The sequence below is a fragment of the Ostrea edulis genome, chromosome 10 (assembly GCF_947568905.1).
Source record: "Ostrea edulis chromosome 10, xbOstEdul1.1, whole genome shotgun sequence".
In the NCBI taxonomy this organism is placed as follows: domain Eukaryota; kingdom Metazoa; phylum Mollusca; class Bivalvia; order Ostreida; family Ostreidae; genus Ostrea; species Ostrea edulis.
The window spans coordinates 41516142-41539260 of NC_079173.1; the positions used below are offsets into that span (position 1 = coordinate 41516142).

The 23119-nt window shown below is 32.3% G+C and overlaps 1 protein-coding gene and 1 pseudogene across 1 annotated transcript in view; both read left to right on the forward strand.

Annotated features, from left to right (window-relative positions):
* LOC125665416 (leucine-rich repeat-containing protein 15-like) overlaps positions 1-23119 on the forward strand; it is a 996853-nt gene that overhangs the window by 616315 nt on the left and 357419 nt on the right. The gene's annotated exons all lie outside the window — the stretch shown is intronic.
* Positions 10738-15151, forward strand: LOC130050777 (uncharacterized; annotated as a pseudogene).

Sequence of the window (23119 nt, forward strand, 5' to 3'; positions counted from 1 at the left end):
TGATTTGATAACCAGGTGATAATGGAATATCACTACATGTATATAGGAAGCTGACGTTTGAGAACTTTAATTTACTACATTTGTCAAAAAGTTGATGTGTTCGCACACCAATGTTAAAATATCCCTTCTGTAAAGAAAAAAGGATCTAAATATAAAACAAATTTGGGGAATTCGGTGGTATTCTTATCTTGATTTGACTGGATAATTTGTAATAAACATATGATTTGAAATGTTTGTTAGCAAATAAAGAAACTGTTGTTGATGGATTTAATTTCCGTTTTTAAAGCCACATTCATTGTCATCACCATTTTCGTGCACTCTGAGTTTACAGAATGATATATTCCAGCATTGTAGCGTTGATCAACTAAGCTTAATCGGGAAATGTTTATAAATTCAGGGACCTGGATTCAAATGAAATAACAACGTTACCAAATGGAATATTTGATGCACTGACGAGTCTGCAGACATTGTAAGTATATCTATAAAAATATCAGTTGAAATTGATTTGACAAGGATTTTACGCCTATACCCAACGTTGTCTTTCAATACAAAGATGTAAGTTTTGTTTTCGTATATTCTTGTATTTGACTCAAAAATAATACATTCTTTGAAAAGTTTACGTACAGTTCAATATAATGTTGTCTGCCTCAACGATATACCAATAATGAACGATCTGAATGCAATCCCTGGTCTCATTAATGTTAATAGTAATACATTTTGTACTTACATAAATTATGGGACCATTGCTTCGGGTCAATTTAGTTCCGATAAAGTGAAAGACTTTTTGTGGACGTTTGTTAATCACTTACATCCCAAACAACCGAGCTCGTAAAGTGTGATGCCATAAATGAATACCTGTAAATTTTGGATATCACTACAGTGCTAATTATTAGTGTGTATTTTTTTTCACAAATATTGTGCATTAAGAATTAATATCATGTATTATTAGTCACAATCTAATAATATCCGGAGAAGACACATCAATATTCATATTTCATTAAAAGGGTCAAGCATTCTAAATATTATAGAATATGATTCGAAGCAAGCATTATCCCCTCTTTTTCCATGTACACATGTCAACGTATATGTACCTATAGTACTGCGCACAGTGTATACAGGGAAAATTTGTGTGAAATGATGTGGAATATGTGATCATTTCATATGAAATATACATTCAATTCTGTTACAAAGATGTACTATGCCTTATTTACACTGAACATTTCCGGATTCTGGAATATTTTATTATCTTTCCATTGATTAAACGACTCATTATCACACCTTTATTTTACACACATTTGGTATTAAATCCACATTTGGTAATCAAAAGATGAAAATCTTCAAAATCAAGTTTTCAGTTTTAGACACATTTAACATTCCATTCAATGGGATATAATATCATGAGTTACCGTACCTATACTGGACTCCCAACCTTCACAAAAACCTTTACAAACAAATATACACTACTTGGTAGGGCAAGTAAAAAGCCCCTATTTATGCTTCTTATGAAACCATTAACAACTGTAAAATAAAAAAAATCAAACATACTGTGCCACAACATATATCATAAATAGTGTATATCAAATATGTATTTAAACAGATTTTAAGATTTCTTTTAGATTTGAAATCGCAAAAGCTTTTCTGAAACCCACAACATCAAACCGTATGACTTTTCAACACTTTACACAACCACTCATCACGATAAATCAAAGACTAGACTTTCAGACATTATGGATAGTTCCTTCTTCAGAAAAAAACGAAATATTCGTATCTAGAGATCAGTAATGCGACATATTACTTTGTTAGCCATCACTCTTATACCACGCACGAATACCCTAAAGTTGAAATAAAAAACAAACATGTTGGAGTTCATTGTCGATGATATTTCCCTAGCCTCTGATGATCAGGTTTTCCAACAGTCTGTTGAAATTCCCATGGGTACGGATTGTATTCCGGTTTTAGATGACCTGTTTTCATATGACGTCTTATTGATTGAAAATACTCATTTTATATCGATTCGATATATCACTGTAAATTTGAAAAAAAAAAAGATATCACAGATTCCGCATCTGCTTCGCATTTGGATACTTTATTGAAAAAAGTCATTAACAGTAAACTAACAATTCAAATTTATGTCAAATGGGATTAGTTTAGCTTCGCCATCGTTAGTTTCCGATATTTATGTAGCAATGGTGCATTTATCGTCTAATGTTGAGTAAACAATCCTTTTATAGTTGAGATAAGATAGCTAATTATAAGTCAGTCATTCATCTTTGGGCATTGGGTCATAATGTCCAGCAAATTTGCCTAAAAAGCATTGCAATTCGTACAATTGTTTGATTTAGAATCGTAGTGTGAAAACCTAATTTGAGTCATTAATAAATGCCAAACCAAATTCCCAATCAGCAGAAAAAGTTGCGATGTGTTCAATCATTTGGGTGCATAGATAACATGACAATATGATAATATAATATTGCTGCATAGATGCAGGAAGGCGATGAGGAAAAACCTGAATATATCCCACTTACTATCACGTTAATGTATCCGTTGACCATGAACACCTGTGTTCTGGGGAGAAATTCAACTATACCATTAATTTGAAAAAAAAAATCCAGTTATCTTTAATTAACATATGAAAAAACAACTATTATCGTTAGAAAATAGATAAACCATCGTTGGTGTATCTACGTCTTGTGTTTAACTATAGTTAGTGCAAATACTATTCTCTAGAATATTGAATCAGTTTACATAGTAATGTATTTCGTGATTGTAGTGTTGATCAATTAAGGTTAATAAGGATTGTTTTTATTATTCGGATGCGTGAGTAACAATCAAAGAACAACGTTACCGAATTCTTTGATGCATTTAGAAACTTAGAAGCACCATACATATAGCTATGTGGATACAATTTATTTCTATAACAAATGATGTTATTGATAGTAAGTGTAGGAAAGGTTTTTTGTATTGTAAACATTTTTGACAAATTTACGTCATCATGATAATGGCATAAAAATCTATTTCAGATTAGCATACACTGGTAGATGACTAATTTGAAATACAGTCATTAAATACATCATGAATCATAATAGTGCATGAACTATTTTAAGAGTCATTCATGGCATATTTGACATCACAATAAGTCATGCTTTGTGATACCGTAAATACCAGAACGATGAAATTGCGAAGATTGCGAACAGTGATCAATAAACAATTGAAAATAATGAACAATAATAAATCTCATGAAAGGTGAAGATAACGAATAGTGATAAATCTGATAACTCCTATAATCAATACATAATACAGAGCTTAGCAAACACGTGACCCTAGATATACAAACGGTGAGGTCATGTGTCTAGAAGGAGTAAACACTCCCTGTCGAACGATCAAACCCACCGTGAGCCTTATATCTTGATCAGGTAAAATAATGCATCCGTAGTTAAACTTAGTGTCCAAAAACGCTATAACGATCGCTATGAAACACGACAGGCAACACTTAACTCAATGTCATGTTATATTGGCAAACCAAATCGCTACAATGACCAAATGATTTGTGAAATGTTGACTTTAAACGAGATTGTTGGAACTTCAGCACAATCACCTTGTTTGTCAGTAGCCTGCTTCGATTTTAAAATGATCATAAGTCAGGACAAGCTCTTGTGTATCGAATCACTAGAGATATACGTACACTACATGCAGGTGACATTGGAATAATGGTACATTAATCTGCGAAATTGATAATGGAAAACTTGAGGCAATCCCGTTTGTCATAAACTTGAGTTGTTAGTTCGCCGTTTATAACTACTTTCAATAAATATAGATACATATGAAGCAGAAGTGGATGACTGTGTTGTCTTTTAATTTGAGTTCAGTTGGATATATCCAGTCAACATATGAATGAAAATCATTGTTGATAAATAATAGGTTGTCCATACATCTAAATATCGAATTGAAGGTCACAGCAAGAGGTTCTTTCTTCTCGTGCAGAAAATGTTAAATAAATCTTGCTTTAAACATCTCATGCAAATATAAACTTAAGAGAAGGGTAAAGACGGACCTCTGGAAATACCAGAAATGGGATTCAACGTTTTGAATATTGACACTGGAAATAAAAAAAAAATAGATAAAAGGAGACTCGTTTATATATAGCAACACAAACAACATCCACTTCTTGGTGAGTTTAAGTAAAATTGAAAAATGGATAAAGAACCAATCTTACGTATTTTGATATTTGTCTCAAATATTTATCTACACAATGGTGTAAATTATATTATTAATAAGGTGAAAATAACAAACAGTGATTGATTTTATGACTCCTATATTTCTTCCATCATATTAGACTTTATCAATACAGAATAGTATAACACCCCTTCGGTGAATTACATGTGTAGACAGAATTAATGCGCTTCTTGACTTGAATTTGATACATAATCAGTTTATGACGTTCTTTTTTGCGATTACATTGTATGAACGGTTTGAATTGATTTATAAACTACAAAATGCATTTTTGAACTCTGAGCTCGTGCTGATCAAGTAAAACCTGGAGACATATCTTTTTCTCGAAATGACTACACATTCTGAGAACCGTGGATAGACCATTCCTTAAGGCAGAAGATTATTTGTTGAAAATATTATCAAAATAGCATAATGTTGTGTACATCAATCCTTTCACAGTTTGAGATAGAATAAAGGAGATATAAACCATTTCAACATGGAGACGCATTTTAAGCACATTTTCAAACAAATCACTGTAAACTTTATATACTTTTCATCTAAATGTTTAGTTTGAAAACTTTTTTCAATCAGTGCTAATTTAGAAAACAAATTGATAATGAGCAGAAAATGCAGAATTGAATTGGATCAATTGATATATTAACCAGGTGATAATGTACTATCGCAGCATATATATAGGAAGCTGATGATGGAGAACATGACATCAGATTTGTCATCAATTTTGATGTGTTCGCATACCATCAACAGTGTTGTTCTGTAAAGAAAAAAAAGATCCAAATATCAAACAAATGTTGGAAAGGATGTGATGTTCTTATCTGAATTGACTGGATAATTTCTAATCAAAATAATGATAAGTGAAAAATGTTGGTAGAAAATAGGTAAACTATTGTTGATGGATTTAATTCTCGTGTTTAAAGCCATAATTATTGTGAATACCATTTTCTTGCATTTTGAGTTTACAGAATGATGTATTCCAGCATTGTAGCGTTGATCAACTAATGTTGTATACTGATTTATAGTGCTAATGTACATTCGCCTCGCCCGATACGGTTTTCTTTTCACACCATGTATTTTTCCGTATCAGGTCACTAACTAACTGTGTAAGGAATTGATCACGTCGAAAACCTCTAACTGTATATGTGGGGGGTTTATACCATACAACTTAGTCAAATGTCTTTTCTTTTGACACGGCTGCAAGTCGAACCCGACGATAAATGAAATTACTCGCTAAATACAGATTTTACTCGAATGATACGGGTTTTTTTCACGACGTCATGTGACCAAGATCTGACCAATTAGATTTCAGCAATTTTGTCTGAGTCGTGATAAAGGCAAATACACTTCACACGTATATTTCAATTTTAGAGCTTTGAAATGCATGTAAATGTTAACATTATCATGATTTATTTACTAATGCAAATGGTTAAATATAATGATATAACTTTCTACGCAACAATAAAGTAAGCATATTGGTTACTTATGTGAAGATAAAATATATGTGATTCAGTTATCCGGACGCTTCATTTATCCGGATGATTTTGCCGGGAACCACTTTGGTTTAACGAAGCTCCACTGTATATGTATGTTGGTGTTGGTACTTTATACAGTTTAAGCAAAGAAAAAAAAAGCTATTAAATTTAGATACCTGCTAGTTGCATTGGCAGCCATCTCCTACTGATATTTGTAGATGTGTCATCAATGAACAAATTCACAGGAATTAACAGTTTTGGAATGTGTTGATTCTGATACGAATTCAGAACCTCAGACTTATCCTAAAATAAAAACTATTAGGGTAACTTAATTGCTTTCATTAAACACAGTCTTTTTCTATACATTGTGTGTATAAAACACAGTGAGAATAACAAAAAGAATTTTGATTAATAGTGAAAATCTCCTCAATAAGAGGTCCATGATCCACATCGCTCACCTGAGTCACTTTGGCTCATATTTAAGAATGTTTCCTATTCGTATGTAAAACTTTGATCCCCTATTGTAGCCTCATCTTAGGGGTCATGATTTTGACAAACTTGAATCTGCACTATGTCAGGAAAGCTCACGTAAGCTTTCAGCTCATGTGAGATAAAAACTGCAAATGGACTTTGTCTAAAATTTATAATCATGACTTGTAACATATTTTACCTATGAAGCTTGCATTTATATCAAACAAACTGACCATTAGCCTATCTGTCATCTAAGTATTAATCATGTCAATTTTTCAGGCAATGACAACTTTCTTCACACCCAAACTGGAACACTGTTTTCAAATGAATATTTTACGGTTGATGAGGACTCTAAAATCCTGATCATATTCATGCATTTTGGCCTCAACAGAAGTTTATAGACTTAATGTCCAAATTTAGTTAAGAATCATATGTAAGGAAACTAATATGTAAATCATATGAGACATGTATGTGTACTTTAATTATGTAATATGCAGATGCTGGAGATGAAGTATTTCTATTCATTCTACGACAGTTGCGATGACCTAGAGGTTAGAGCGTTCACCTGCATGCGGAAGATCAGGGCTCGAATCCGAGATACAATCAATCAATCAATCAATAGTTAAGCCAATACACATTTCAAATTACAAGGGTATGAATTGGACACTACATTGTACCTTTGATTGTCTTCATTCCTTTCCTGTTTCAATATTTCTAAATCAGCCAGAATAAAATTTTCCTACAAAAGTAAAAATATGCAAAATAATAAAATATATGTTGTATAATGGTTATTTCAGCAGTTAGAAATTTAAAATCAAAGTTTTAGAATATTTTCAGTTTGAATTCAGGTAACCCTTTGCTAATATTTATTTGGATGAATATTTTTTGCAATTTTGAGTTAGTTATTGAAGTTCTGCAAACTTTAAACACTTGTAGATATTTACCTCTTATTTCACAAAAGTTTTGTTTAAAATCTACCGAGTGATTGATTAACCTAATTTAAAAAATAAGGAAAGTTTAACAATATACCTCTTCATTCTCGGAAAATGATCTTATGATTCCAATAATATGGACAGCTGTTGATTCCGCAACATTACCCACATGGAAATGAGTATCACCAAATGATGCCCAAGGGGATCCGATTTCATGGAGGTGACTGCCGTCCTTTTGCTCACCTACATGACCAGTTTTCCGTGGATATCTTAATGAGAAGAATTTGGGGTTAAATTACAATTAAGTCGAACTTCCTTATCTTGAACTCAACCAGACCAAGATTAAACTTAGAAATATGCGAGGATTCAAGAAAACAAGGTAAAAAAAAAACATAACGGAAAAAGCCGCTGGGATTGCCAGTTCATGTTGACACGTCCCTGATATCAGTTAGTGTTTGAGATAACAAAGATCTGCATCAATTGTATATTACTGAAGTTTATAAAGTGGCGTGGCCTGTGACAGTAATATACCTCACAGGTATTCGTGAACTACTTTCACTACATTTGGTTATACTATGGTTTTACCTTTTCATTTTCATTATAAATAATATGTGTTCCTATTTATACATATCTGGCAATGTTCTTTGACATTGAAGGATTGCTCAAGTGGAGTTTGGCAATTTCAGTTGGTTTCAGATTGTATAAAGGTAAACCATTGTCATCTTCTCCCTGATATTACAATAAATCTGAATACAACTTTTTGGCAATGTAAATAAAATATCAGTATTTAAAAAAAAGTGAAATGTTAAGAAGGTTGGGAATATGGTTAGATTTCCTGACACCTTTCCTATGTAGGAAATATCGGTTAAATTAAAGGGTTTTCAATGTAAATAAAATATCAGTATTTAAAAAAAATGAAATGTTAAGAAGGTTGGGAATATGGTTAGATTTCCTGACACCTTTCCTATGTAGGAAATATTGGTTAGATTAAAGGTTTTTTTTTCAACATTAAAATACTGTGTAATATATCAGTTGAATTAAAGCAATAAATATATATTTCACAATGAAAAAAAAAACTAAAACAAAACAAATGTTTTATAATCATGAACACTTTTTATAACTGCAATCTGAAAAAAAATCTGAATCTGTCCTTAGCTACTCTTAAAATGAATTCCATATCCAACAACAAAACACTGATTGGATCACCATGAATACAAGTGTGATGAGTATGCATTTGAAGGGTAGATCCATGGGGGTGAGGGTGGGAGTGTCCAGACACCACCCACCCGCTTTAGCAGAACAAAAATTAATTTATTCAATTTCAACGTGACGTTTAGTGAAAATGATATGAAAGGTGGATACTTATATGCAATTACATTATTCAAATTTATCAACACTAGTATATCAGGATAAATGGGACGAAACACTGATACATGTGTATATATTTACGATATTTTATTTTCGTCAGATACAAGTATGATTTAAAAATTCTTAAAGAGTATATGTAACATAATTTTTTTTTACTGCAGAACTTCTGGGGGCCTATGCACCCCCAGCCCCCTCCACCTATTGCGAGTAACCTTTAAACCAGCTCTTTTTATCACTGAAAATCGGATGTGAATATGTCCATAACAATGACTAGAATGTGGGAAACAAGAAGTAAGTTTAATGTTAATATGTGCACAAGCAAAAGGCGTAAATCGGGTGGGGGTGGAGATTGTGAAACATACCTAAAAGATCAAGTGCTAGACCCCTTCCTCCGACACAAATTTCTGGGTCCGCCTTTGCATTTTTACTCATACCAAATGAATGATGAACCTTATCTTAGCTATCAAGCTGTTTACATCCAAGTCCCCAAATTTCATGTTTCTGATATGATTTAAAGATGGTACATTGAGAACACCAACTTCTTTTAAAATGAACCACACATACTTCGTCACTTCCAAACTCTTTTAAAGAAAACAAAATGGAATTGACAGGAATGACACTTTAAGATACTATCGTTGGTTATACATTATTATTACTGTTCAAAAACAAGTAGAGTTGGGGAATATCACTGATGCAAATTTCAGTATCAATATAAGAAATACTGACTTGGTCATGTATCAAAGCACATTGCTGAAACCAATAATTAATTATTTAATTAATTCAAATGTCATACAATCATACCTCCCACACACACACACACACACAAAATGCATTTTCAGAATTGATGATAAGGGAAATATTTGTGGTCAGTTGTTCTAAACAAGTATAATTCGATTCAATTTGTTTGTAATGAATGTGAAAATTCTTGTTTAGTTTTGTTTTTTGTTTTTTTAATTTGGATTATAATATAATTTTCACATTTTACTTACAATATGATGTGTTGTACTATGAAGCAATCCATATAAAAGAAGACTCTGCTTGTCTGGAAATGGATACCACTTGCTGTCATTTGTTTGGTCCTTGTATGTTTGGCTCTCAGAGTCACTGCTGAAGCCTTCATTCTAAAAACAAAGTGTCAATATTTTCCTACCCTTTGTAAACATGAAACTAAACGGTCTAAAGTTTACACTCAACAACTTTTTGTAAATTAATAAAATTTCTAAATAATGATACAGAATTTCAAAGTACAATACCAAGAGATCATAATCCTCTGTCTCCGAGACGGGTTCAGTCTCCCCATCGGTATCCGAATCGTCATCGTTAATTAACGTTGCGAAACTGTTATCTAAAATGTCTGCGTATTCTTAAAACGAACTAAACTTCGTCGTATTGTCGAGATTTTCCTCCTTGTCACAACAGGTGTTCATCAGGCTGTTGAAGCTGTCATTTAATAGGTGTGTTCTTGTAATATTGTGTCGATTTAAATGATTTATTTTGTCAAATAACACATCACAGACGTTTCAGCGAAAAGCCATCGCGCTAACTGTCAGTGTCAAAATCGATGTTCAGAAAACGCTTTGCATACTGTTTACATTACTTGGCATCGGTGCAAGCGAACAGGTAGGCAAGCATATTTTAGCACGCTCTAGCAGACGATCAAAACATAAAGGTTCGGAAAGTTGGAGAGAGACTACTTGGCAGTAAGTATCGCTAAATTTGTTTATATTCAATACACTGACCCATATCTATAAATACAATGTTAAGATTTTAATGCAATACGAGTATCTATGCGTGTTTACTCAATGTCTAAGGGCAGTAACTCAAACAAAAATGAGGAATGGATATAAGAACTGTCTGATATTTTGGTTTTATCATAAACAAACAGGAATCATAAATAAACAATTCATTAACTTTTAATTTACATTCAGTCATTAAGGTGCATTTGACATTTATTCACAGGACTCTCAAGATGACCTATTCAAAAACTCACAAGTGGGAGCTCTCTTAAATCTGTCAGATGCTCCACAAGCTCGAGTAGTTCCTGAATCACCCCCTGCTCCTCCCACTGTTGACATCCCTCCACAGGATAAAATTATGGCAGTGTTGTCAGAAATTTGTAAGGATCTTAATTTCTTTCTTTTTTAATTATTGTAATGATTAACTTATTCATAAGTATCAATTTATTCAAAAGTAATATTTCATTTTTCAGTAATTTTTTTATTTCTAAATATTAATGTTTTCTGGGGGAAAAAATAAATAAATAAGTGATTATAAGATAATTGATGCTTGTTTGTTTAATACATATTTCTCTTAGAATAAGAATTGAATGCACAGCTTGACCAAAATCAAAACCTTCATAAATAAGGAATATTTAATGTTCTTTTAACTGAAAGAACAGAAAAAGCTGACAGAGGAGGTTAACAAATTGAGAGGATAGATCCAAAGAATTAAGAACAAAGCAGCACTCTCAATGACCAAGGTGTCAGTAGAAGGGTCAACTATTGAGGTATGGTGAAATTACACCTTGCTATTGGTATATATCATTTGTAATAAAAGTCATATAAGATTAACAGTTGATATGATCCATTTTATATTCCAACAGAAAGTGAATTAAATTAACTAAAACCTATGATGGAAACTTTTAATTTTAGTAAAAGTATTCATGAATCATTTATTTACAAAGCCAATAACATTGTACTTGTCTTATGCTAGTATAACTGCAGGCCAGTTACATATTTATAGCTCACCTGAACTGAAACATTAAGTGAGCTTTTCTGATCACCCGTCCGTCCATCTGTCTAGCTGTCATGGCCCCTGTGGGTCGTATATGGGGTCACAATAGATCAAAGTTTCATATTGAAATATATTGGATTTTTTTAAAATCTTCTTTTCAAGATCCACTGAACCAGAAAAGATGAAACTCAGATATGCAAGCTCTCTGAAGTAATGTAGTTTGTAAAGTGTTCAAATTATGGTCCCTGGGGTTTTTATTGGGCCACATTAGGGACTTGTGATTTTTTACATCAAAATATATTGGAAAAAAAACTGTATAAATCTTCTAATTAAGAACACTGACCCAGAACAGATGAAAGTATTATGTGAAAAGTTTATGACATAGTTTAGCTTGTAAATTGATCAAATCATGGCCCCCTGAGGTAGGGTGCGGCCACAATATGTAATTTAAGTTTTAATTAGCAAAATACAGGGAGAATGTTTAAAACTTCTCTCCTCAAGAGCTGCAAAACCATGAAAACTTATCTTTATGTGAAAGCCTCCACAACTGGCGTAAATTCAATGAAGTTTGTTGAAATCTTGAACCCCAACGACAGGGTGGGGGCCACAATAGATGATAAGAGTTTGACAATGGAATTTATTGGAAAGGATTTTGAAAGCTAATTATCAAGAACAGCAAAGCCGTCATTTATCATATTTACATGGAAGCATTAATTGTCAGGAAGTGTAGATTCAATGGTGTTCAAATTATGGCCCCTGGGTTCTAAGGTGGTGCAACACAATGCAACAGTTGAGCATTGTGGTTCATGGGCCTCTTATTTAAAGCCATCATATACCTGTTTTATTCTATATACACTGTAAATTAATTAATTAATTGTATTTCCACAGAAGGAGTATGTAAACTTCCTAAAAGCCAAATTCAGCGTATTTCCGTGGATCAGTTTCCAAGATCAAGAAATACAGGTTTGTTAGTTGATATAATTCTGATGAACAGTGAAAATTGTTAACTGGTTAAATACTTCAAAAGAGGTGCAAAGGTGTTTACCTTGCTAACAAAATTAAGAATGAGTACCTTAAATTGGGACATATTGTTTTTGTTTCCATAGTGAAAAGTACATTTCTTGCTGTAAGAGGCAACATTTCCAATTCCAATCATCAGTTCACCTGAGGCAAAGAGTTTTTCTGTTCGAAGGGTGTCTGGCATCCATCTGTCTGTTTGTCCGTACGTCTGTAAACATTTTTCACTTCTTTTTAAGAACCACTAACCATTATTTAACAAAACTTGCCAACAAGCATCCTTGTGTGAAGTGGATTTCAGTTTCTTCAAATGAAGGACCACAACCTCTTGCAAGGGTTGATTTTTGTAGAATTAAAGAAAATTGAATTGCATTTTTCAAAACATCTACTCAAAAACCACTGGACCAGAAAAGATCAAACTTCTGTGAAAGCTTCAATACATTAGTGTAGATTCAAGTTGTTTAAATCATGATTCCTGGGGCTAAGGCAGCGTCACAATAGACAAATAAAGTTTTATATAGGAATATAACTGAAAAATACTTAAAACTCTTCTTCTCAAGAGGTGCAAAGCCAAGATCATAAGTGGTCATACAACGTGTTCAAACATTTATTTTATACCTTTGATGTTTAAATTAATAAATCATTTAAATATTATTTCCATACTGAAACATTATTCGGATGTAAATGCGTGTTGATAAATGATGCAATACATCATAATGCCCTTTATGGGATTTTGATCATGTGACCAACTCATATTTACATCCCAATAAAAGTTTTGAAATGATAACTTATTTGGCAAGAACATACGTCTAAGAACTGATGCAACCAAACTGCATCAGCCAAATTTTACAAAGGTTAATGAAGCTATATCATATTGTTATGGCTGCACTGAGAGGCAAAGACATTGACAAATTAACCCCATATGTTGTTTTTATTTCAAAAACAGGTACGAATTTTCTAACTGTATGATAACATTTTTTTAGGGAATGCTGAAGGACTTTGCCAGTAAAGCAGGTTGGGCAGAAATAAGTCATGTCCTGAGGGTTTTGTCGAGCTTTGGCTCGACAAAATTTACTTATTACAGGAACCAGACAAGAGCAAAGGTAATTAAGAAACCATGTGTAGTAAAACGTGATGTCTTGATTTAATGTAAATGTATTTCATTACAAATTAAGACGTAAAACAATGTTAAACGTTTTCATGTAAATGAAACTTTTTTTCAGTGAGGTGAACTATTAAATACACATAATTCATTGAAATAGTTTGATATCTGAATAATTGTACATTATGTTATTTGAAATATCTAGTTAAAAGTATACATATGCTTGAAGTCACTATTCCTTTTTGTAGTCAATGGGCAACAAGGAGATTGATGTGGAGGGACGTTCTTGAAAGTCCCTCCACAACTACCTGTGGAAGTGTTTTTTGCCACCAGCAATTCCACTTGTGGACATAGAGAGGGAACGCTTGACCTTATTGCTTGTAATTAATTTCATGCAATATTGTTTATTTTACCATTTTCAACCACATTAGTTATACAGTAATTTTCAAAATGCTCTATATATTAAGATAAATATTTCGTTTATACCACATTTGCCTTGCAATATTTTATAGATTCATAAATTTGATATGTGAAAGAAATATTTAATTTTCTTTCTCTTGCCTGCATGGGAATCAAATTTTTGTCTCATGTAAAATCAGAAATTCAAGTAGACTTTTAAAAATTCTAAACACTTTCATTTTAATTGCAATGAGACTACATTGTACTACAATCTGAAGTTTATTTATTTAAAAAAAAGAAAGAAATGAAATTGGCATGCATTTACCCGTTGTCACATGTCGCGGCCAAAAATGTCAAAATGTACCATCCTCTCCCATTCTGGAAAGAGCTATGAGCGAACTCCAGATTGTAGCTTGAGACAATAGCATTCCCTTAGAAGGAAATCATCTCACTTTAGCATTGATTCACTTAAAGGCATACATAATACCTGAAACAATACTTGTATATGTTTATTTCTAATTTCCATAGAGATTTTTCTGCGCATCACAGAAATTGTTCCGTAATGGAGGAACAAGTGGCTTTGCTTTCTGGACTGAGTTCCATAAGTTTGTGGACACCGTCAATAAGGATGGTAGACTGGACAAGTGGGAGAAATTGGAGGAAAAGGAGGAGAGAAGAATTGGGAAATATTTATCATAACTATTTAAATTAAGATTTTATAAAATCAGGTTATTGTTTGTTGTATAGTTGTGTATTTCTTCTTTGAAAGCATGTACAGTTATTGATTTACTTGTTACTTCTAAATATATGTTTTTATATGTGTATGAAAGAAACTGAAATTTATCACAACATTTTCGTATCGACAAGTGCTAATCTTGCTTTGTCTTCTTTTTGGTGAAAATTTCACTTTTTACAAATGTGAATCTTTCATTCCTATTTCAAAAGTTATGTAAATATGCACTGTCAAATCTTTTATTTCTGTTCATCGCTGAAGCTGGTCCATATCTATAAGATTGAGATATTTTAGAGAATATTGAGTAATAATTTTTTTGTACTTTGCATTGATATTTAATCAATAAGTAGTTGTAGAATGAATATAAGTACTTGATTCCCAGCATCTACATATTACAAATTAATGTAAAGTACACATATATGTCTCATATGATTTACATATGAGTTTCCTTACATATGATTCTCATATAACATGTTAGCACAACATGCCCACAAAACCTTCATATGTGCATAATATGAAATCCCTTCCATATGATATACATATGTGAATCATATGTAAATCATATGAAACACATCATATAATTCACACATGATGTCCTTTTTTATGATTCTCATATGAAGCTATTCATATGATCCACATATGAAAATCATATGTGGCAAGCATGCCTGTGTATGCGTCATTGGTAATAAATCTGATATCTTGACGAGTTGAACTGTGTAATAACATAGCTTTGATGAGGAGATCAAGATATTATACTGCGAATAACAAACAAGTGAAAACAATAAACAGTGATGGATTTGATAAGTTCCATATCAAATACAAAATCAAGAGAAGGGTAAACACGGACCTCTGGTAATACCACAGGTTGGTTTTGATTATCAATACTGGAACAGGAAGTCATGTAATATAAAACACTTTATTATTAGTATCGTAAATAATCATCTTCTTGGTGAAATTGAGTAACATATTGATATTGCTTTAAAAATCCACAGTTCCCTATACAAAATAAACATTAACAACTATACATTTAATATTAATCTGCCGATGCAAAGGAATTATTAACAACTATAAATCAAATATTCATCTGCCAATGAAAAACAGTTATACACAATTGCAAATCAAATATTTATCTGCCAATGCAAAATAATTATAAACAGCTTTAATTTAAATATGTATCTGCCAATGCACACGAATCATAAGGAACTAAGAATTAAATATGTATCTGTTACAACTACAAATGAAATGTATATCTGCTGATTGAAAAGCATTAAAACAACGACAAAGTAAAGGTTAATCTGCCTATGCAAAATAATTAAAAACAACTACAAACAAAATGTTCATCAAGTAGAGACTGGATACAGTATTCTATCAACATAAATACTTATTCTGAGAATATTTGATAGGCCTCTTTCATACAAACACAAGATACATTGGTGGAAATACTATCAACATACTTTTAAGTTAAGTACATAATTTGATTATTTGAGATAAAGTCGGTAAATTAAGCCTTTTTGACATGTGGACACAATAATAAGAACATTTACATACACAATCTTGTGAAGATAACACCCTCTTCATCTAAATTTTCAGTGTTAAAACTTGTTTTGAATCAGTGTGAAATTAAAAACCAAATTGATCATAGGCAGAAAATGCAGTTTTGAAATGAATCAATTGGGAGACTTTGATATGATAACCAGGTGATGATGGAATATCGCTATAGGAAGGTGATGAAGGAGAACATGTAATTATCCCAGTTGTCATTAAGTTGATGTGTTCGCACACCCATGTTAACATCTCCAATCAGTAAAGAAAACGATCCTGATATAAAACAAGTGTGGGAAATTCTAAGGTGTTCTAATTTTGTTTTGACTGGATAATTTGTAATCAACATAATTATCAATGGAAATTTTTAATAGAAAATAAATTAACTGTTGTTGATGGATCGCATTCTCATTCTTAAAACCATGCTCATTGTAAATATAATTCTCTTGCATTTTGAGTTTACAAAATGATATATTCCAGCATTATAGCATTGATGAACTAATCCTAATCAAGACATATGTATGATTCAGATACCTGAGTTTCATTAAGTTAACAACTTTCCCGAATGGAATATTTGATGCACTACAGACATATCTATAAAAGCGCCGATTATTTGTACAATTGAATAATGTCAATGAAAGGAATTGTACGAGAAGTGTATGAATTTAAAAATGTCGCACTGTCAATGAAACACACTTTCTTTCAGATTCTCAAAAAACACAGCATCATTCACTTGTAGTAGAATAATTAATTATCATCTCATGAATAATTAGAGTGCAGGTAATGTCGTATGTTCCATTGATTTTGTATTGCTTGTAGGAGTTATGAGATTGATCAGTGTTAGTTATCTTCACCTTGCATCTGGTATCTCGATAAGGCATGGTCTGTGATAAGTTATCCGAAATAAAGAGGTAAATATATCGAATGGTGATCAATGAACAAGTGAAGTTAATAAACAGTGATGAATGTTATCAATTTCACATCAAATACAAACTCAAAAAAGGGTTGGCATGGACCTCTGGTAAAATCACAGGTTGGTTTTGATATCATCATTGAAGCAGAAAACCACGTCAAATAAAGCATAATCATCATCGTAGATACTCATCTACTTGGTGAAATCAAGTAACATCTTGATGTCTGGTTGAAAATATGTACCCCGCCTATCAAAATAATTATAAACAACTCCAAATTGGATATTTCTCTACCTATGCAAACGAATTATAAACATCAACAAATCAAATGTTCACCTGCCTATACAAAAGAATTATCAGCAACTAAAAATTAAATAGTTATCTGTCAATGCAAAAGTTGTCATTAAGTTGATATGTTCGTATACAATTAACATATCCGTTCTGTAAATAAAACATATAGAAATATAAACAAATGTGGGAACTGCTGTGATGTTCCTATTTCCAGTTGACTGGATAATTTCCAATCAAGATATTAAACTAGTGTGATGCATTTTTAATGAATTACATATATAGACAAAATAAACGCGCTTCCTGAATTGTATTTTATGGTCCCTGGGTCGAACCCTCTGTTGGTGGACTGTTAGTCCCCGAGGGTCTCTACAGTCCAATAGCTAAGTACTTTGTTACTTGCTTCAAAATACGGATGCATATTTAATTGCTGTTGTCAAGTTTAGAAATTCATTTCAAAATAAAGAAGTATCTACCTCACGCATAGCTCTTATTCTTAGACGAATTTGACTTCACTTTTTTGGCATACTGTTTTCCTTATAATAACTCTAAAAATTCATTGTTATTTCGTACATTTCGGTTTGGCATCACTGAAGATACATTATTTGTCGAAATGCGCATCTGGTGCATCAAAATTGGTGCCATATAAGTTTTACATTTGATACATAGTCAGATTATGCCGTTCTTTTTTGTGATGAAATTGTATGTACAATTTCATTTGACATTTAAATTATAAACTGCAACAAACATTTTTTCAAATCTAATCACGTGTTGATCAAGAATTGGAGACATGCGTTCTGTCAAAATGACCCAAAGCACAAAATGCAACGATGAAAATGCTATCAAAATAGTATAATGTTGAGTATTACCATCCTTTCACAGTTTGAGATAAAAATATTAGTCAATATAAGCATTTCCAACATGGGGACATATTTTAAGCACATGTTCATATAAATTCTGTACATCCTTTTCATCCAACAGCTTAGTTTGGAAACTTTATTGTGAATCAGTGTGTACTTAGAAAACTAATTGATCATAAGCAGAAAATGTAGTTTTACATTGAATCAGTTGGGAGCTGTAGTTGAGAGACATAGATATGATAACCAGATGATAATGGATTATCGCTACACAGATATAAGAAGCTTAGGATATATAACTACAGATATCCTACTTGTCATACAGTTGATGCGTTCGTATACCTTTAACGTTTCTGTTCTGTAAAAAAAAAGATCTAGATATAAAAGAAAAATGTGGGAAATGCTTCGGTGTTCTTGTTTTGATTTGATTGGATAATTTCTAACATAATCATGATTGAACAGTTTTGTTAGAAAATAGATAAACCGTTGTTGATGGATCTAATTCTCGTCTTTAAAGCCATATCTATTGTAAATGCCATTATCTTGTATTTTGAATTTACGGAATTATATATTTCACCTTTGCAACGTTTATCAACTAAGCTTAATTGGAAAATATTTATGATTCAGGTACCTGGGATGGAATAAAATATCAACGTTACCGATCGGAATATTTGATGCACTGACGAGTCTACAGGTATTGTAAGTATATAAAATGCCGATCATTTGTACCTGTGAATAATGTAAATGAGAGGAATTGTACGAAAAGTATATGAATATGAAAATATATCACCCTGTTGATGATGTTTTTTTCAGATCCTCATACAATACAACATCACTCACTTGTAATACACTAATTAATAATCTCATGAATATTTATAGTGTAGGTACTGTCGTATGCGCCATCACAAATATATCTTGTATTCGGTATCTCAAAAAGTCATACTTTGTGATCAGTTAGTTTAGATGAAGAGGGCAATATACCAAACTGTGAATAATAAACAATGATGGATATTATATATTCTATATGAAGCACAAAATCATGAGAAGGGTAACCACGGACTCTGGTAATAGCACAGGTTGGTTTTGAGTATTATCACTGGAACAAGAAACCATGTAAACAATGTACAATAAAAGCATTACTAATTAGCATAGTAAAGAATCATATCCATGGTGAAATGGAGTAACTTATTGATACCTTTTTAAATATATATATCTGTCTATGCCAAAGAATTATACATTTGTAAACAACTACAATTTAAATGTTGATCAAGCAGAGCCTGGATGTGTGTAATTCTGTCAAAATAAATATTCATTTTTCGAATATTTGATAAGTCCCCTGTCGGAAAAGCATTGGTGAAAATACTATCGAAATAGTGTGAAGTTAAATACATTATTTTACAGTATGATATAAAGTTTATACATATAAATCGACACTCCCTTTCCAACATCGAATGATATGTTAAAGCAAGTTTGCATATAATGTAATGCAACCAGTACATCTCTTTGAATTTGAATTATAGTAGTGAAAAGTGTTTGGGTTAATGCAAAATTATAAACCAATGTGAGCATATGTAGACATTGTTCTTGCGTATCGAATCAGATGCATATCATACCCAGTTTATAATGGAACATTGCTACATAGATGTGAAAAGTTGAGAATGTAGAATTCATCCCATTTGACATCAAGTTGATCTCTTCGTTTATCATTAACTTCTGTGTTGTATAAATGTATACATGCAAATGCAAAACAAGTGTGGAAAATTCCGAGTTGCTCTTATCTCGAATTAACTGGCTATCTTCTAATCAATACACACATTTGTATCAATGTTAGAACATAGGAAAAACCGTCGTTGACAGATCTAAATTTAGTGTTTAAAGCGATATTTAGCGCAAATGCCATGCAGTTGCGTACTGAAAAAAAAAACAACAACATGATATATGTATATCATCATTGTAGCGTTTATCAACTGAGCTAAAGTTATCTTATGATTCAGATTGTTGAAGTCCAATAACATAGTAACATTGCCGAATGCAATATTTGATGTGTTCAAGTATATACGGGTATTATAAGTATCTATACTTGTCAATTATTTGCATGACAATTGGATCATGTCAATCAGAGTAATTGCATAAAGTGTATCAATTTAAATCTTTATCGATTTTTAACGTCACTATTTCAATGAAACGAAATCTGTTTCAGATCCCCCTACACTCATAATTTACTTTCTTGAAATGCAATGAATACGCGGCTGAGTTAAGGCTTTCCTCATAAATACCAGTGCAGTAGAAATGTACTTTACCGCACTTGCACATTACATGACGTCACAATGAAAAATACGTCATGATGAAGGTCATGACGTACACATCTAGATTCCTTTTACGGTTGGAAATGTCAAAATATTGTTTCGTTATTTACCACTGCTGGCAAACAATAAACCGCAATCGTGTAAAAGTTTATCTCAAATGGGTTATGTTAATTCTCTTTGATGTTGAGGTATTTTCTATTCTTATTTATATAACATACATGCTAAAGCAATATCCATATTATATTGTGATCCTGATATCGCCCCTAATCTGCACGTAAAAAGTGACTTTCACAATGAACTCATTTGCATAAACAGGGTTTCTGTGCATACATATTTCATCATTGGCACGACACCCCGAGGTTTTTGAGTGAAATATGTTTGATTTATGTGACATTTGAACTTTAGTGTAAAAGGAAAGTTAGGGGAGCAAGTTGGGGCTTCAACAGAAAACATGATTTTCAGGCTATGTTCAGCTTCGTAAATCCAAAAATCGCCACATCTTGCATATTCAATGCAAAAATTAGACATATTACAAGTCACGAAAAACTTGCTCTCACCACTTTTCAAATTAGGAAATTGATATGTTTTGAAGTTATATTAACTTCAACTTGCATTGATATTTGGATATCGTTCCAATGGAACGATTTATACATACACGGTACGATTTGATCTTGATATTAGATCATGTGATATACAGCTGATGTAGTGACTGTCGGTCTGGTGAAATGGGAGGTCAATATGCACTTAATTATATTTACATATTGTTTTTTGTATAAAGGGGTTGTGTGTACACAATTTGTCAAACATTGATCTGTTTATAATGGTTTTTTCCTCTGAAATATTTCTATGGCCCTACTTAACACAACTGCATATTTATCTCATGAAGCACAATGGTGTAGGTGTTGTATGACATCACTCTACGTGATGATTCTTGATAGCTCAGATTAGATAAAGAGGTGGAGATACCAAGCATTGATCAATAAAAAAAAATGAAGTAATGAACTGTAATCAATATCATAAGTCCCATAAACAATATTAAATTAAGAAAAATCAATTGCGACCTCTGGGAATATCCGAGACAGGATCCAATATTTTAAATATTAGCACCGAATCGTTCCGTTCGCAGAATTCTTGATGAACCACCTTTCCTTAAAGCACAAAATACATTGATCAAAGTGCAACCAAAACAGTCTGATGATGAGTACAACAATCTTTTCATATTTTGAGGTAAAGTATGAATTGGTAGTTCCTTTTCAACATTGGGGCATATCTGTATCGAAATGTGGATACATATCATGTTACCCGTACATCTTTAGTTTTAAAAACTTCTTTTGAATCTGTTCGATAGAGAAATTGAAATCATCCCATTTCTAATAAAGTTGATCTTATAACTCCTATAAGAAGTACAAAATTAAGAGTTGGATATATCAGAGTTGGGGACAAATGCTTAGGAGGAATAAGCATCTTCCAGTGGACCGGTCACACCAAAGTAAAACTTATTATATCACACCTGCAATTCTCCAATTAGAATACATTTAGTCAATTGTAGATCTTCATATTTAAAAAAATCCTCATCCCGCTTATTGTTCGCTCTTCATTTTTGTACCCCTGATTACGGAATTCTGTGTAATGTGTAGGCATAACCAATTGTCTACAAAAGAACTATTCGATGTTCATAGCTGAGGTTACACCATGAGGTACATTTTCAGGCATGTTAACACACATGTGAAAAACAAGTGGAATCGAAGGTAGTCTTATTGGAGGGTAAAACAACCTCAGAAAATATCATCATTGTGTTTTCTAATGAAATCGTTTTCTATTTTTACATCGCCCTGTGAATATTAGAGAATATGTATCACATTGCAATACAACAGTGAATTACTCTTTGTTATTCATCCCATGCATCTTTATAGTGTAGGTATTGTCATATGTTACACCCCAATTCGTCGCCCGGCATCCGAAATCGCCACACCGCCGACAATTTGGGAAAATATCGTACAATCATTAAAGGACGCATCACATTTTTCATTTTTTCAGCAAAATTAATTCTTTTTATACCTAAAGCTACTTTAAATGTGTTTTAAATGAAATAGTTTGCGTAGTTTTCGAGTTTAAAACAATGAAATTCAAATCTTGCAATATGCATATTTTCTTTCGCTTGTTTACGCGCCATTATGTGTGACGTCATATGCGCCCTAGGGCTTGAAAACATATATTAGCCATTTCATAAATATTAGATTTAATCGACAAAAAACCAATTATCACGTTAACGGCTTCTAAATAGTAATGCATTAAGATGTTTTGTGTCGTGCTCGGGTGTACTAGTTGTCGGTAGAAAGGACGCGCCCGCATTGTTTCAATATTTATGCTGAATTAATTGAAAGTACATATATGTTTGATATCCGCTCGATACTCAGATACATCGAGGTTTGACAGCAAACACACAGAGAGGCTAGGTGTGTCAAGGAAGCTAATTACATCGGAGAAATGTAGTCCGTGTCCACTGATGCATATGGGAGTACACCGTTGCTTTAGCATCTGGTAATTTCTCAATTCACACCCACATATCAGGACAACAGCAGTTGATATCATAACAAGCCAGTGATTCTTTTCATTTTTTACACAATTTCATCAAAAGAAATTGTTTTTAAATCAATATCAGACTGAGCATGTAATTTGAAATTGAGCTAGTCTCGAGACCTACTTGCTATCAAAACTAGAAAAAAAAAACTTTACTCCACAATATATTTTGTTCTTTTTATTA